Below are 15,673 nucleotides of genomic sequence, written 5' to 3' on the forward strand. Positions count from 1 at the left end.
CTTTGCAATCATTCAATTCACTGAATGAAGCAATTTGTGTCCAAGTCACACAGCTTAGATTTATTTACACCAATTGAACCATCGAGTGCCATTTCATGTCCCAGCCTTGTTCTGATGATGGCAAATAATTCAAGAATGCTGGACTGGAAGAGCCACCTCCTGGGAGTAGCCAGAGAGAACCAGAAAAACACGCACCTGCTTTGTCAATTTCCATTTAAGCAGAATTAGAGGTTACCTTAACAGATGCTCTGAGCGCTAGTAATGAATGAGCATTTCCCCTCTGTGGATATTATAATAAATCCAGAAAAGGTCCAGCTCTGACACCTAAAGGGCAGCAACTTCCCATCACTGACAAGATGCTATTAGCAGTCACTCTCATGGCTGGTCTTCAGGCTTGGAGGAGGGCGGCTTGCGTTTTGTTTTATGACATAATCACAGCATTTTCCAGTTGGAGCTGGAGCCCGTTTACTGTGAGGAAGCACTGCAGTTTTTCACGTAAAGTGTAACAGCGGCTATCCACGGATTCTACGCATTCTGGGACTCACCACGCACTGCGCAGTCGTATTCACAGCCAACGACTAGACAATCAGCAATGCTTTTGGCCTATTATTCAGGCCAGGATTGGATCTTCGTCCTCTTTCCCAAAGTGTTTTCCTGCACAGGGTTTCCCAACTATAACCCCTGTTCCCCATACCTTTTAGAGGCTCAGCCAAACCCTAATTATATATTTGAGCAGGAATTTTTTTTATTTCCCTAACATTCCACCTTGAAATTTTTTCTGAATCACTCTTACAAAAGGGAAAAGTGATAAAAAAGAAAAAAGTTCCAAAAAGTTCCAACCCCTGAGATCTCTCTTATCTGAACCACCAACCAGGCATCATACACAAGCTGGTCTAAGTCCCCCAGCCCCCAACACATAGACAGCAGAGGACTGCCTGGTCTGGCCTCAGTGGGAGAAGAAGCACCTGACCCTTGAGAGACCTAAGGCCCCAGGGATTAGGGAGGCCTGGCAGCAGGGTGGGAGAGGTGGGAACAACCTCTTAGAGACAGGAGGGAGAAGGAATGGGATAAGGAACTGTGGGAGGGCAGACAGGGATGTCGGTAATGATTGGACTGCAAATAAATAAACAAACAAACAAACAAACAAACAAATAAACAAATAAATGAAATACATTTTTATTTAAAAATTTTAAAAAGTTCCAAACTCTTACAGAGCAACCTTATGTAAATGTGTGAATATATATATATATATATGTGTGTGTGTGTGTATATATATATATAAATTTTTAAAGCTAAAGGCTCTAATCAGTTGATTATAACTTAGCTAAAGAGAAAATACTCAGCTTTTTTTTTAATTCTAAAGAACAATGGAGGAAGGGTGCCACTTCCTGATTTAAGCAGAAAAAGAAATTTGATAAAAATGTACAGTAGTCTCCCATCATCTGGTTTATCTTTCTGCAATTTTACCTAGCCTTAAATTTTCCCTGTCTGTAAATACTAAATAGAAAATTACAGAAGTAACGTAAGCATCTTAATCGCTCCCTTAATCTTATCGCATCCTTCATCGGTTACTTTTCTCACCACTATGACCAAATGCCTAACAAAAAAACAACTTAAAGTCCCATCTCACCCTTCTCACAATAGTACAATGAACTGGGGACCAAGCAAATGACACAATCTGCAGTTCACATTCAAATGATGACATTTCACCTCTAGTTTCCATTACTAATGACATTCCCTGATGCAAAACGTATCCCGGTCAACTTCCGACCGCCGCTGTAATCTTGCACTTCAGTGCCGTTCAGAATTCTAAAGTTGCTTCTGAGACATGAAGCAATCTCCTACCTGTGAGCTCCTGTAACATTAGAAAAGAGAACTGAGTTACATACATAGCACAGAGTAAGCCTTCCTATCCTCTAAGAAAGGAGTGGAGAATTAACAGGTGAAGATCAGATCAAAACTAACCAGGGCAGCTGCAGCTGAGTTTAGCATCTGGGGCTCAGTATAACACAACCTAGACCCTAACTGGGTTGAGCAGTCCTTCCCCCACCATATCCCTCCAGCTGTGCTGCCCAGGGTACAGTAACCTCTCGTGGGCCAGATCCACTCAGTGCTTGCAGCCTTCTTCAACAGACACGGCATGTTTCTGGCATCTCCAATATCAGTGGTTCCTACTACAGCTTAAGCCTTTAGCATCACAGCTAATGTCATGATGGATCAAGAAGCAAAGATGGGACAGTACTCATGACCACTTGCTAAATCTCTAGGTCTTCTCCAGCTAGACCCTACCTCCCAAATGTTCCACAATCCCGCAGGAGCAACATCAGCTGGACACCAAGCGTTCAAACACATCAATCAGCCTCTAGTAGACATCTTACATCACACCATACTGAGTGACACAACATTTCACACTGCCCTGGTCCTCCACAGGATACAATCATTTTTGTCAAGTGTAAACATGTCAGAGATGCTATTCACCCATTATCTTCTTAGTAGCCTTCTCACCTACCAGATTGACTATCATGGCTCCACAGTGCTTGTAAATAACCCTTATTCCAAGCAGTAATGGTCCCAAAACATGTGTGTGTTATCTGAGTTTTTGATTAACATTTCAATTACTTATCATTCCCTTATTTGTAATAATTATAAATTAATAAAAATCACAAATTGTACTTTTAATTATAAATTATAAATAAATTTTAGTCATACATTTTAATTATAAATGAATTATAATTACAAATTAAACTTTATTACCATATTATAACAATTATAAATTAAACTTTATAGGAAAACATCTAGTATATATATGCAGGACTCAGTACCATCCATAGTTTCAGGCTTCTGCTTGGGGTCTTAGAACATAATCTCTATGAATAAGGGATGAATTGCCATTATCTTTTTAAAAATCCATTCATTTAGCAATGAGGAAATGATATTCAGATGAGTTAGGAGACCACCGTGACTCATTACCTAACAGAGCAGAGCAGGGATTTGAATGTCTTTCAGTTCAATGTCCTTCCCACAATGCTACATGCGCTAATTATTTTGAGTATTATCTCTATTATAGATTAGTAATATTTTCGACATTGTCTTATGAAGTGGAAACTTCTGGTTTCTTCGGAAAATTAGTTATGTTAAATGATGTTTTGCTGGAGCACACAGGTGGGGCACCCATGCTTTTGCTTAAGCAGCCACGTGAAAGAATTTCTTGCTGAAGCAGACACACGTGAAATGGTGTTTGGCTAACGCAGACACATGAAAGGACACATGATGTGTGGGGCTGCTTTCTGGGGGCTCTTCTCGGAGATCTCTGGTCTGGCTAGGTTCGCAGGTTCATTAGAAGGGGAGAGAAGTCTGGCAGGGAGGGGAATGACTTTTCACCACCTCCACTGGTGCTGCCCCACCTCCTTTTCTGGTGGGTCTGAGCCAGCAGGGGACTGGCAAGCCGGTGAAGGGTGCAGGGGAGCTTCTAGTGGAGATTTTGGGAAAGCAGATCTCTTTCCCAAGCAGTAGTGTTACAGCTCTTATGACAGAAGCTCTCAGACGATGGAATAGTTCCTGTACACCTTTAATCCTTCTGAATAGGATTCTTAAAAACAGTTTTGGGGACGGGTCAAGTGATAATGGGTACTTCCTATTGGTTTGGCCTGAGAGCTTGGGAATACCTCATCTACATATTTGGGGGCGTGGCCCTACTTTCTACTCAACTCATCTGTCTTGAGCTACACAACTTGTGGCCACATTCTTACCTGTGGAGGGAGTTGGGGGAGGGCTGGGCTGTTGCCCTACTGTGATTGATCTGTCTCAAACCTCTCTACACGGGGTTGGGGGGTGCTGTAGCTATGTGAGAAGGGCCTCATCTCTTGGGAGACTGGGAATTCTCCTGCCATCCCTTTGAGGGTCCCTGGGGATTCAACCTATCTCAACCAGCAATCAGGGTATCTTTCACAGCCCACAGCCCTACAATAATGTTTAGAAGGAATATGAATATAACCCCACAGGCAGTGGATGATGCTGGATGGTACTGGTACATCTTACGATTGTTTATTGGTCACTATTTGTCATGACTCCAGAGAGAGAAACACACCAAAAACTTCTGGGGGTGCTCTGGCAGGTTCTTGTTACTTCCAAGGACTCAGGCCAATTGGCAGAGTGAGGTGGAAGTTTCTGGATATGTCAGCTGATACAGACTCACATAGACTTTTGCTAAGAGAGACTCACAGGGAGTTATGCTACGACAAAATCACATGGCGTTTTGCTCAGGCAAAACCCGTGGTAGGACATGTGATATTTGGAGGGAGTATAAATAGGACTCAACAGACAATGACAGCGGGCTTGCACAGCTAGTTTTGCAGTGCTCCACTGGTCTCTCGTCTCAGCTGATCTTCACTTCTTAGAGAGAGGCATAGCAAAGGCAGGAACTTGTGGCCTCCCTAACTGATCCTGGTCACTCCTCCTGACTTGTGCAGCTTTGGTAGATGACTGGCTGTTTCTGCTGGGTTGTACCACTTCTGCTGATTTGTGTTTGCTATCCTGATACTACTGAACTGGATTACTGGTATCCTGGCAATTAGACACTGAAATCTCCCCAAAGAACTACCTCAAAACAGCATACAGCTGAGCCTCAAAATTTCTTCAGGGTCAAGCTGCTGCTGCTGATACGCGTGAACTGAACTGCTGATATTCTGGAAACAGACTGGATTTGCTCCAAAGAACTATTTCAAAACAGATTCACTTTCCCCATATCCCACTAACCTTTCTTTCCCACTACTTCTGATGGGTGGTGGGCTAGAAGGGAGGTTAAAGCATTTAATAGCCCCTTATTAAAAGTAGGTTTTGAAAAAATAAAAATAAAAAGTAGGTTTTGAAAAATCTAAGCCTTAAGAAAAGGTTATTCTGGATTATGTTTTGTTACTTGGTGGTCTCATAACTTATTAGGTCTAGGGTAGATAGACCATGCTGGGAAAGTTAGGAAAAGACAGAGTAAACCAAGAAACAGCTCAAAGACTAGCACATGAAGATATGACCAGTTCATACTAAAGCATCCCCAGGAAGAACTGCTCTTCATTTCAGAAACATCCTTTTGAAAAGCATTACATAGTTGGATTTCCCACTCTGAACTCCAGAACATTAATAAAACTCAGTTCATCAATATGCATGCATAGAAGCTAGGCTATATTTTTAGCCCTGAACCCTACAAAGCAAAGGATTTCCTTAAAAGACTCGAACATAGTTTGGGGTAATGACTAACATATTAAATGATTGGGTAAAGTAATCCATGATAAAACTGCACTCAATTGTCAGTGGCGACTCCTGGTTTCTTTGCAGCCATTGTTGTTGAGTCTCCATTTTGGATAAATTTGAAATTGATTTCCTCCAGAACTGCCCAAGCACTGTCTTCTGTGTGTGAACACATTCACTTTCCTAGCTTCATGTCACCTTCATACCAGATACATGATTTCCTGGCTTTATAAACTATCTGGCCTGCACCCAACAACTGTGAACGCTGTAGGATGTTTGTACTTCAGTGGGGTTCCTCAGGCTCGCTTATCTTCAGCATCGTGTCATAGCTGACACTAATGTATCACAGAGCTTCCTAAAATGGTTTCACTGACTTAAGCCCTTCGTGCTCTCACAGGAATAATGTAGTGAAATGAAATCATCTGAAGTAATTCTAGCTTTCTATAGGATACCACTGAGGTGGTGAAGGGGAGGTATGTCCTTCTTGGAGGAGGCATGTCACTAGGGGCAAGCACTGAAGTTTCAAAGGACACCTACCATTCCCAGAGTGCTGTCTGCCTGCTGCTTGATGATTCTATATGAGTTCTCAGCTGCTGATCCAGCTGTATACTGCTATGCCTACACTCTCCTATCATAAAACCCATGCCCCTGGAATCATAAGTCAAATTAAACTTTTTATATATTTTGCCTTGCTCATGGTGCCTTATTAAAGCAATAGGAAGACACCAAGACAAAAGTTAGTGCCAGGAAATTGGCTATGGCCATAACAGACCTGACTATGTTGTATTTTGGAGGAAATGTGGAAAACATTGAGACTCTAGACTGGGAAAATGGTTGAATGCTGTAAGCAGAACTTAATGGCCCATCCTCATAGGGGCTCAAGAGACAATAGGGCTGAGAGAAATGGAGTACGAAAGCCTAGCTCAAGAGATATTTAGAGGAAAACTATCAGTGACTGGGCTAGAGAACATTCTTGTGACACTGTGGCAAAGGGCATAGCTGCCTTCTGCCCTTGTCCTAAGAATTTGCTTGTAGCTAAATTGAAAAATAATGGACTCAATTCCCTGGTGGAGGAGATTTCAAAACAATCCAAATATTGACTCTGTCACTTGGTTACTAGCAATCCCTCTTTTACAGGTCTACAATGGAAAAGAGCAACTGGGGCAAAAATAAATACAAACTATACAGTTTGAGGGTTTAAACCAGACCCCAAAAACTTAGTGTTAGAACCAAGGCTTGTGCTAAAAGCGATTAAGAGATGGAGGAGAGGCTTGATCCAAATTTCAATGAAGAGAAGGGTGGCCTCAGACAAGACCCCACCCAACCAAGCAGCCAACTTGTAAGACGAAAGGGCCTAGAGAAGTTTCCCCTCCTAAAAAGCTATAATAAAAGCTTCTGCAAATGTGATTCAATAGTGGAAGACACAACAAAGGTGTTGTTCATGTGGTGTTAGCTTTAGATCCTGAAGGATATATGAGTATCAAGGTTGTGGGCTCTCCTTCCACAGTTAAGAAACACCGCCGAAGCCAGTGTGTGTCAGAGGAATCTCTGTGTGAAGGCCCAAAGAGGCCATTGTGTGAAACTGTGAAAGTGAAGCCTGAGTTGAATTGGAGACCACATGATGTTGGTCAATCAGAGCAATGAGATATCTGACAAAAGGAGCTACAGACATGGAATGGATTCAGTCCCCAAAAAATAGTGTCCTACAAGCAGCAAAGCAGGAAGGGCTGAGCCAGCTAAGCCTCTGTCATCAGAAGTAAAGGAAAGGCCATCCAGAGACCGCCCCACCTGGGGAATCCATCCCGTGTACAACCACCAAACCCAGTCAATATTGCAGATGCCAAGAAGTGCATGCTGACAGGAGTCTAATATAGCTGTCTCCTGAGAGGCTCTGCCAGAGCCTAACAAACACAGATCCTTACAACCAACCATTGAACTGAGAATGGGGTCCCCAGTAGAGGAGTTAGAGAAAGGACTGAAGGAGCTGAAGGGATTGAAGGAGCAACCCCATAAGAAGAACAATATCAACCAACCAGACTCCCCAGAGCTCCCAGGGACTAAACCACCATCCCAAGAGTACACAGGTATGGACCTATGACTCCATTCACATATGTAGCAGAGGATGGCAGAGGTGAGGTCCTTGGTCCTGTCAAGACTCAATGCCCCAGTACAGGGAATGTCAGGGTGAGGAGGTGGGAGGGAGTGGGTGGATGGGAGAGCACCCTTATAGAAGCAGGGGAAGGGAAGATGGGATAGTGGGTTTCTGGAGGGGCAACTGGGAAAGGGAATAACATTTGAAATGTAAAAAAATCCAATAAAAGAAAAAACTTCAAAAAAAGATATAGGACAGACAAAAGCCAATTTGAAAATAATGAGATTTTTATGAGGAAAATGAACAGTATAGATAGATTTTTTTTCATTAAAAATATGTGGGCTTATATAAGAAAAAATGTTGCATAGTGTATGACTTTTGTCTTCAAATGTAATGGTTGGCTTTTCCTTGGTTGGAAAGAAGGAAAGCTAGGGGAAAACTAAAGGATAAAGGAGTCTGAAAAAAAAAAAAGAAAGAATTGAAGGACCAGATTTGGAGTTTGCCTTCTAGGTTTTGATTTTGATTTCCTATAGTAGTTCCTCATATGCACCAATTCCTCCTTTCCAGTTATAGTGTATGTTCTATGCCATTTTATTTTGAAAGTATATCATTTTCTTTTTTAATATACAACAGTTAAAATTAAGAGATTGCCTTGAGCTTTAGTTCTTTTTAAAAAAACTATTGAGACTGAAGATGATGGAGACTATTGAAGTTGGAATAAGTATATTTTGCATTATGATAGAACCACAAGCCTATGGCCTCTGTGGACCTATGTTTGAATACTTCTTCTATACTCAGTTTGTGGAACTGTTTGGGAAGGATTAGGAGTTGTGTCACTGGGGGGTGGGCTTTGAGTTTTAAAAGACTCATGCCATTGCCAGTGTACTCTCTACCTCCTGCCTATAGATCAGATCTAAGCTCTCAGCTACTGTTCCAGCCATGTCTTCACTCCACTATATACTCTAGCCTCTGGAATAATAACCCCAATTAAACACTTTTTTAAATAAATTGACCATAATGTCTTATGGCAGCAATATAGAAGAAACAAGATAAGACAACTATTAGGAGAAGAAGATGGGGATTTCAGGAATGTGCTCCCGACCCCACTGCAGTGTACATGTTTATGTCTTTAAACACACACACACACACACACACACACACACACACACACACACACACACACACACACAAAAACCAGGTCACATCCACAAGTCTTGTAAATTCAGATCAGAAAGCCTACTTGAAAGCCATCTCTCCTAGCTCTCTTAGCCCTGGGTTATTTTTTATTTTTATTTGTTTTTGTTTTTGTCTTTTGTTGTTGTTGTTGCTGCTGCTGCTGCTGTTTGGTTGCTTGATTGGTTGTTTTGGGGGGAAAGGTTGTTTTGTCTTGTTTGGGTTTTTTTTATTTTGTTTTTGTTGTTGATTTGTTTTGTTTTTTAACTCTATCTGTCCTTAGATAGAAGGGATACTATTATATCTTAAGAAATCACATATTAATGACTCTTCTCTTCCAAGGTGATGGCTAACTCAGAATTCATTTCTAACCCTTTTAAAATTACTTCAAATTATAATATTGAAGAGAATCCCTCCTATGGGTACAAAACTGAAAATAACCTTTAAAAGATAACCACACCTTTGGTTTTACAGTACATTATTTTAAAAAACCAAATTGTAATATTTATTACATATAATTTTCTCAAACACTAATTTAAGCCTAAACCCTAAGCGAAGAGATCTGGAAATAATTCAAAATCATACTGAGTCCTAGAAGAAAACTATGCTGAAATTTCAAGCCACTAACAATAACCTCCTAAGTGTTAATCCCCACAGGGACCAGCTCTGAGTCACCATTTGTTCTTGCCCGTGGTCCAGCCAATCTAGTTTCTTCTACTTAAATAATCATAGCTAGACTTGCTTGTGGCCTGTCCTAAGAGAAAATGAATATATATTACTATAGTCATACATATGATTAGAGTTCTTCTCATAATGTACTTAAGGCTTTCAAAGTGATGAGACATGCCTAAGTGTTATTATTTAAGCTGCCACAGTTTTTACCCTCTGAGTTGCCCACTTTCTGTCTGTCTGTCTTTGACAAAAGTCTAGGGTCCAAATGTTTAAGGTCTGGAACATTAGCAGTGGGCTAGAAGAAGGCAAAACCTTGTTCACAGCACGATCCCTGAAAATATAAAAACACTGTCTGTCATCGCCCTTTGTGATGGCAGCCCTTCATCTATTTGCTCAGTTTCTACGAACTTGGTGATGAATGAGGTTTTCCAAGGGCTTTTACACACAGCTCTATTATTTCACTGGGGCTCACTGAGCACTTTAAACAGATGAAGACAAAGAAAGCCAGCCATATAATTCAGTGTCTGATTGCTTTTCCACATGTCAGTCCTGAACAGCACAACTCTCCCTTGAGCAGCTTCGAGTGGCTGCCTGATTGAATCTGGTGAAGGCTGATAAATTTTGGAATGCTCTTTCAACACAAGGAAAACAGCATGGAGATGGAACGTGTACTACAGCGCTCTGTACCCGGCAATCTATGCATCACAGCGTGCAGCCAGCATTGAGGGGGGGAGAAGCTACAGAGACGTCTCCATCCTCTTCCAAATTATTAGCAGTACCTGGAGGACATGAGCTGCTCCATATGTTTTGAAGTGTTAACTGTAATCATAGTGTTTGAATAATAGGTTGTTTCTCTTCAAATGATTTTTAAGAGCGAGCACTTCCAGATACAATTTTAAACACAGCGAGGAAAGAATAGATGGGATTCACTCCCTGAACAACATTTTCTCTTGCCCAGGAAAAGAAGTGCTGGGCTTAAATCTTTTCAACATGTGCATCCAGGTGCATGTGTGCACGTTCTCATGGAGGCCAGAGGTCAATGAGGAGCGCCCTCCTCAATCATTCACTACACCATATTTTTGAGAAACGGTCTCTTAATGAACCAAGAGCTCATCCATTGGTTAGACTGCCCAACCAGACTCCAGCAATATGCTTGTCTTCAACCTTTGGCAAGGGAGTTACAGACATATGCCACATGCCTGGGTGTTTACACGGGCATTGAAGACCTGAACCCGGGTCCTCGTGTTTGTGTACCAAACATTTGACCCCCTAAGCTATCTCCCAAGCCTCTCTACTGGTTTTAATGTGACAGCTATTTCTATACAGGATGCAAAATGATGGAATCATTCTATAGGGGGAGTGACGGGGGCAGTGGGAGACACACAGGGAAGAGAGAACAGAACATAACCTTGGGATTTATTTTGTGCAGGTGATGAGGTAGAGGAAAGTGGTTAGTCACTTCTCCACCTCCATGGTTCTACTTAATTTCAGATCCATCACCTCTTGGTGCCTTGTCAACATCCCTTGAGAGTGCTTTTTGCCTGTGCGTTACTTTAAAAGAGTTAGTTTAAAAGGCTTTAAGTAACACATCCCTGGTAGATGCTTTCCCTTGGACTCCAGGCACAGTCTATTCCGCATAGCTAAATAACAACAGCTCACGGGGAAAATATGCATAATCAATAGTCTGTCTGCTGATTCAAATACCCCCGGGGTCCATTTCTGCTGTTTGCCATACATACATTCCAGGCGCAAGAGCGGTTGGTGACTATGGATTCAGGCGCAGCTGTTTTAGCCCTGTTGGGGCATAATTATTTTCAAGTGCTTTGCAAGAGCAGATGTTTAAGAGTATGATAATACATGTCTTTCTTCAACAGATGCTTCTATATTTGCATAAACAGAACATTGATAGCCTATTGCCCTTTTGATACTGGAAGGTAGGGTAGAAGCTACAGCCATTGGTTTTTCTCAACATTGATAAGCAGAGACGTTCTCTTCTCTCCCTCCCCACAAGCACCAGCAATCTCTCTCTTCCGTTCACTCTCTCTGAGAATGGCGTTTCCCTCCATTCTGACTCGGATCCTCCCCACCTCCTCCCATTGGGTTATTTGAACTTGACTTCTCATGAAGTCTTTGTAAGCTGGAGCAAGCTGAGTGTACCAGTGTCCCCTACAGAATGTCATCTTCTCTGTTGGGTTTGTACCTGCTGCAAATCCCTGTGTTTAGATAACGGCTTCTTTCCTGGAAGTCAAAAAAGAAAAAAAAAATCTAAAGCGTACAAAAACTAAGGGATTGGAGATTTAGCTCAGTGGTAGAGCGCTTGCCTAGCAAGCGCAAGGCCCTGGGTTCAGTCCCCAGTTCCAGAAAAAAAACAAAAAAAAAAATCTAAAGCTTTCCTGGAAGTCTAGAGGCACTTCTACTTGAACTTGCTGCAACATTTCCTCCCATATTGTTAGTACAAAATTCTGTTACCATGGGAAATAATATCGTGCCACGCATTCATCAGAAGAAGCTGCCCGTCTTGTCATTTTCACATAAGCAGAGTATGCATAGCTCTCTTCCTAGCTAGAATGCATGATCTGAAGATCTCTTAAGTGTGGAGCACAGGTGGAGATGTGATCGTGTTAGGTGATTCTCCAACCGACCTCTGTAATACAGAAAAGTATCTTTGTGGTACTTGATCTCTGAGGTTTGTGAAGTGCATTTTTTTAGATAAATGCAGTCATATAAATGAGTTCAAGGCCATTCTAAATTGAGAATATTTTGAGGTGCTAGCTAAAATGAGAGATGGATTTCCCTTTTCAACCTTTCTCTGCCCAAATAAACACAGCGCTCCCTTCCCTTCTGCATTCAGTGCTCACATTCAGTACGACCTCCTGCTTCCCACAGGTTCATCAAGCATTCAAAGCTTCAGATATCTTTCCGAATGACCACTACATATCTGCCTCAGATCATGGCCAATCACCCATGGACACTTACACACTGTCTATCGGCTATGTGCCTTGCTATGGGCTTGGGACATCAGAGTTAAATGGCTACTATTTGGTAAGGAATAAATATTGTTCGCATATTGTTCAACTGAAGGATGTTTGGTCAGAACACATCACACAGAGAGCTAGGAAAACAAAAATGAACACAAAATTAACTCATTGAATTTCGATATCCATAGAGAGAATCGTGCTTAGCTTTCTACTCATTTTCATACTGTCTGACTGCGGGGGAAAGAAAGTCCTTCCCGAGTCAAACCAAATGCATGCATCCTGTTAGATGTTAAGTGAAATTCCTTCGCAATTGTAGAATTCCAGAAGAAATAGCAACACACACACACACACACACACACACACACACACACACACACAAAACAGTAATAGGTGGTTAAATAAAAACCTGTTATCTACAGAGAGGTGTTAGACTAGTCATTAGTCTCAAAGGACTTGGTGACAACACAGTCCACCAGTGTCCCGTATCCTACCTCTAGCCATATAAAAGAAATGCAGAAATTAATTAAGGTGTTATTTAAAGGGTATGTGTAGAGACAGAAAAAGTTGGGTACAGTGACCTCCTTTCTGCCACCCATAAGGAGCACAATCTCTAGGAAAAAAAAAAGAATTCATTGGTAATTGGGACTTTCCTTAGACAGGGGAAAGGCCTTGCAGATCGTTTCTTGATACATTTATAAGCAGTCAGTCCTATGCAAATTACTAATACAGAACGCCAGAAAATTCTTGAGGAGAAATTAGTACAAATCTCTAAATTGGGGTGGAAATTCACTCAGCAAAGACATTGTTAGACCCATGCCCTTAAAAGCATAAAATGGGAATCAGTTTCTGGAGAATGACGACAGGACAAAAATTACAGGGCAAAGGAGAGCAGCATTTACTGAAGCATCAGCCATGGTGTTTGATGTTTCCTGTGGTCAGGGGACACTTTAGACAGGAGCAAGAAAGAAATTGCCTTGAAAGGCCCACACTGAACAAGTGCACTGCTGAAAAAGCTTTGGCCAGCAGGAAGAGCCTGTGTATATCATCAGGCCGGAAGGGTCACAACCATCTGCAAGCCAGGAAGAAAACAAATTGCCTGGCACTTTGATCTTGGACTTCCAGCCTCCAGAACTGTTAGAAGGTAAGCTGCTCTCTGTCTGTAGCTGGAAAAACCAAATTCATAAAGATCCTGAGTTGTAGTGAGGCCATGTGCACTGACCTCTACGAGAAAAGAGTTATAGAAAAGGATGGAGAGATGGATGTTGCGTGAACCCCGGTGCAAGCAGGAGGCATCAATGACCAGGTAACAGCAGCAGCCTCATCATTCCTTGTCCTTCTTCTAAGTTTACTCTCCCCATAGTACTGGCCCTGATGGCAGCAAGGCACCGAGCATACAAGGAAAGTAATTCAGGAGAGCACACAGGGAATTGAGAAGCTACAGGCTCTTCAGCAAAGGCATCTAAAACCTGTGGATTGAGTAGAAAATTGAAGTTTGGAAATAAGGGGTGTGTGTGTGTGTGTGTGTGTGTGTGTGTGTGTGTGTGTGCGCGCGCGCGCGCGCGTGCATGCGCACATGTTTGTATGTGTGATGTGCATTCACACACATGCACATATGCAAGCACACACTCGGCATAAGGCACATGTGGATGTAATAGTAACCTCGAGGAGCAATGATCACCTCTATATCTGTGTAAGATAGGGGGTCTTACCTGCTGCTGCGTATGGCAGGGTAGCTGGCTCTCACACTTCTGAAGTTCCTTCTGTCTCCATCTCGCATCTCGTCATAGAAGAACAGAGATGACATGTACCACTGTTACTTTTCAATGGTCTCAGGGGATGTACACTCGAGTCCTCACGGTGTGCAGTGAGTGATTTGCTAAACATCCCCTAGATGGACTTTTTCAAGCCACTTTAAACTGGAGTATTTTTTTATACATGCAAAGATCAGAAAATTGCAGACTTCCCAGAGATGGGGAAAAAACTTTCTCTGAGGAAGTGTGGTAACAGAAGAGAGAGCCATTGTTGGTTAAGCCAGATCAGCTCTGTCGATGAACCATGTTACTAGTTCTGTCAGAACCTAGGCTGAAAGGCACAGAGAAGAAATGCGAACACTCAGCACCCCCTAGAAGCACTGCAGGTGTGGCTGCTGGGTCTCCTGTGTGTTAGTAGGTGACAAGAGACATGTCTACCCTGAGGGTTCTGACCTGTGAACATCAGAATGATTAGTAGCCTAACACTCCCTGAAAAGAGTGAGCCTGAGATGACCTCCAGTCAGGCACCACCCAAGCCTGGTGGAGACAAACCATGCCTGAGACAACCCCTGCCTGGAGCCATAACGTGCAAATAGGACACTCCTGAGACAACTTCAGGCACTCAGAGACCCCAGGCATCCCTAAGAGGATCAAGTAGCGATATGGAAGAGAGAGAGAAACAGAAGGATGTGGGCACAATGAACAGAGGCAAAACTGGAGATGCAAGGATAGTAAGCAACAGCCTGATTCGAGTAGTTGATGATGCCTGCTGGGACCATGATGGAGTCCAGACCTGTCCTGCCACCAGGGGCCATGTCTGGACCCCTGGCCCTGCAGCAGCAGGGATCTGTTACCACCTGTGATGGCTTGCATGTGCTTGGCCCAGAGAGTGGCACTATTAGAAAGTGTGGCCTTATTAGAGAAAGTGTGTCACTATGGGGGTGGGCTTGGAGACCCTCGTCCTACCTGCCTGAGGATGCTCAATCTGTTCCTGGCTTCCTCTGGATGAAGATATAAAACTCTGAGCTCCTCCTGCACCATGCCTGCCTGGACGCTGCCATGCCCCTGCCTTGATGATGGACTGAACCTCTGAACCTGTAAGCCAACCCCAGTTAAATGTTGTCCTTTATAAAACTTACATTGGTCATGGCGTCTGTTCACAGCAATAAGACCCTAATTAAGACACCACCCAAGGCCAGGTGAATGTCTCTGGGCTGGGCTGCCATCCAGGAACATGTTAATGTCTGAGGGCTGTGCAGAACTGTTCCCACCCCTCATATGGGCATCACGGGAGAGCTTCCCCTAGGGACGTGAGAGGAGAGCTGACCTCACCCCCTAGCCAGCTACAGTACTCTGGAGAGTGGCTCCATACATTGTGGGAGCTGCAGGTGAGCTGGCCTCAAGAATATGAGAAGGAAAGAGCTGGCCTTGCCACTCATCTCCCATGCAGTGGCATGGACAAGAGAAAGATACCCTCCTTCCCACAGATACCTATCTGTGGCAAGTGGGAGATCTTGCACTGGGGTCATGAAAGCAAGAGAGCTCCCTGCCCCTCACCACTTGCAGCATTTGGAAGATTGGGCCTGATTCCTCTCCTGCGCAGCACAGTAGAGCTGTCCTTAGATGTGGGGGTTGCGGCTGAGCATGTCCCAAGGGCATGAGCATGGGAGAGCTGACCCTGCCTCTTATCTGCTGTTCAATGGCATTGGCTGTAGAGATATCGTCTCTCCTCTCCTTTGTCCTTGCCACCTATTGTTGGAGAGAGA

The 15,673-nt window shown here is 43.0% G+C and overlaps 1 long non-coding RNA gene and 1 pseudogene across 1 annotated transcript in view; one reads left to right on the forward strand and one right to left on the reverse strand.

Moving 5' to 3' along the window:
* Positions 1-1,152: 1,152 nt before the first annotated feature.
* The window catches only part of LOC147999801 (uncharacterized), a 77,300-nt gene continuing 62,779 nt past the window's right edge, over positions 1,153-15,673 (reverse strand). The window contains exon 4 of the long non-coding RNA XR_015642566.1: positions 1,153-1,855. This is a non-coding gene — a long non-coding RNA (uncharacterized LOC147999801). The remainder of the gene's footprint in view (positions 1,856-15,673) is intronic.
* LOC120098393 (small nucleolar RNA SNORA17) lies at positions 14,276-14,394 on the forward strand (annotated as a pseudogene).

Source organism: Rattus norvegicus, chromosome 18 (assembly GCF_021556685.1).
Source record: "Rattus norvegicus strain SHRSP/BbbUtx chromosome 18, alternate assembly SHRSP_T2T, whole genome shotgun sequence".
Lineage (NCBI taxonomy): Eukaryota > Metazoa > Chordata > Mammalia > Rodentia > Muridae > Rattus > Rattus norvegicus.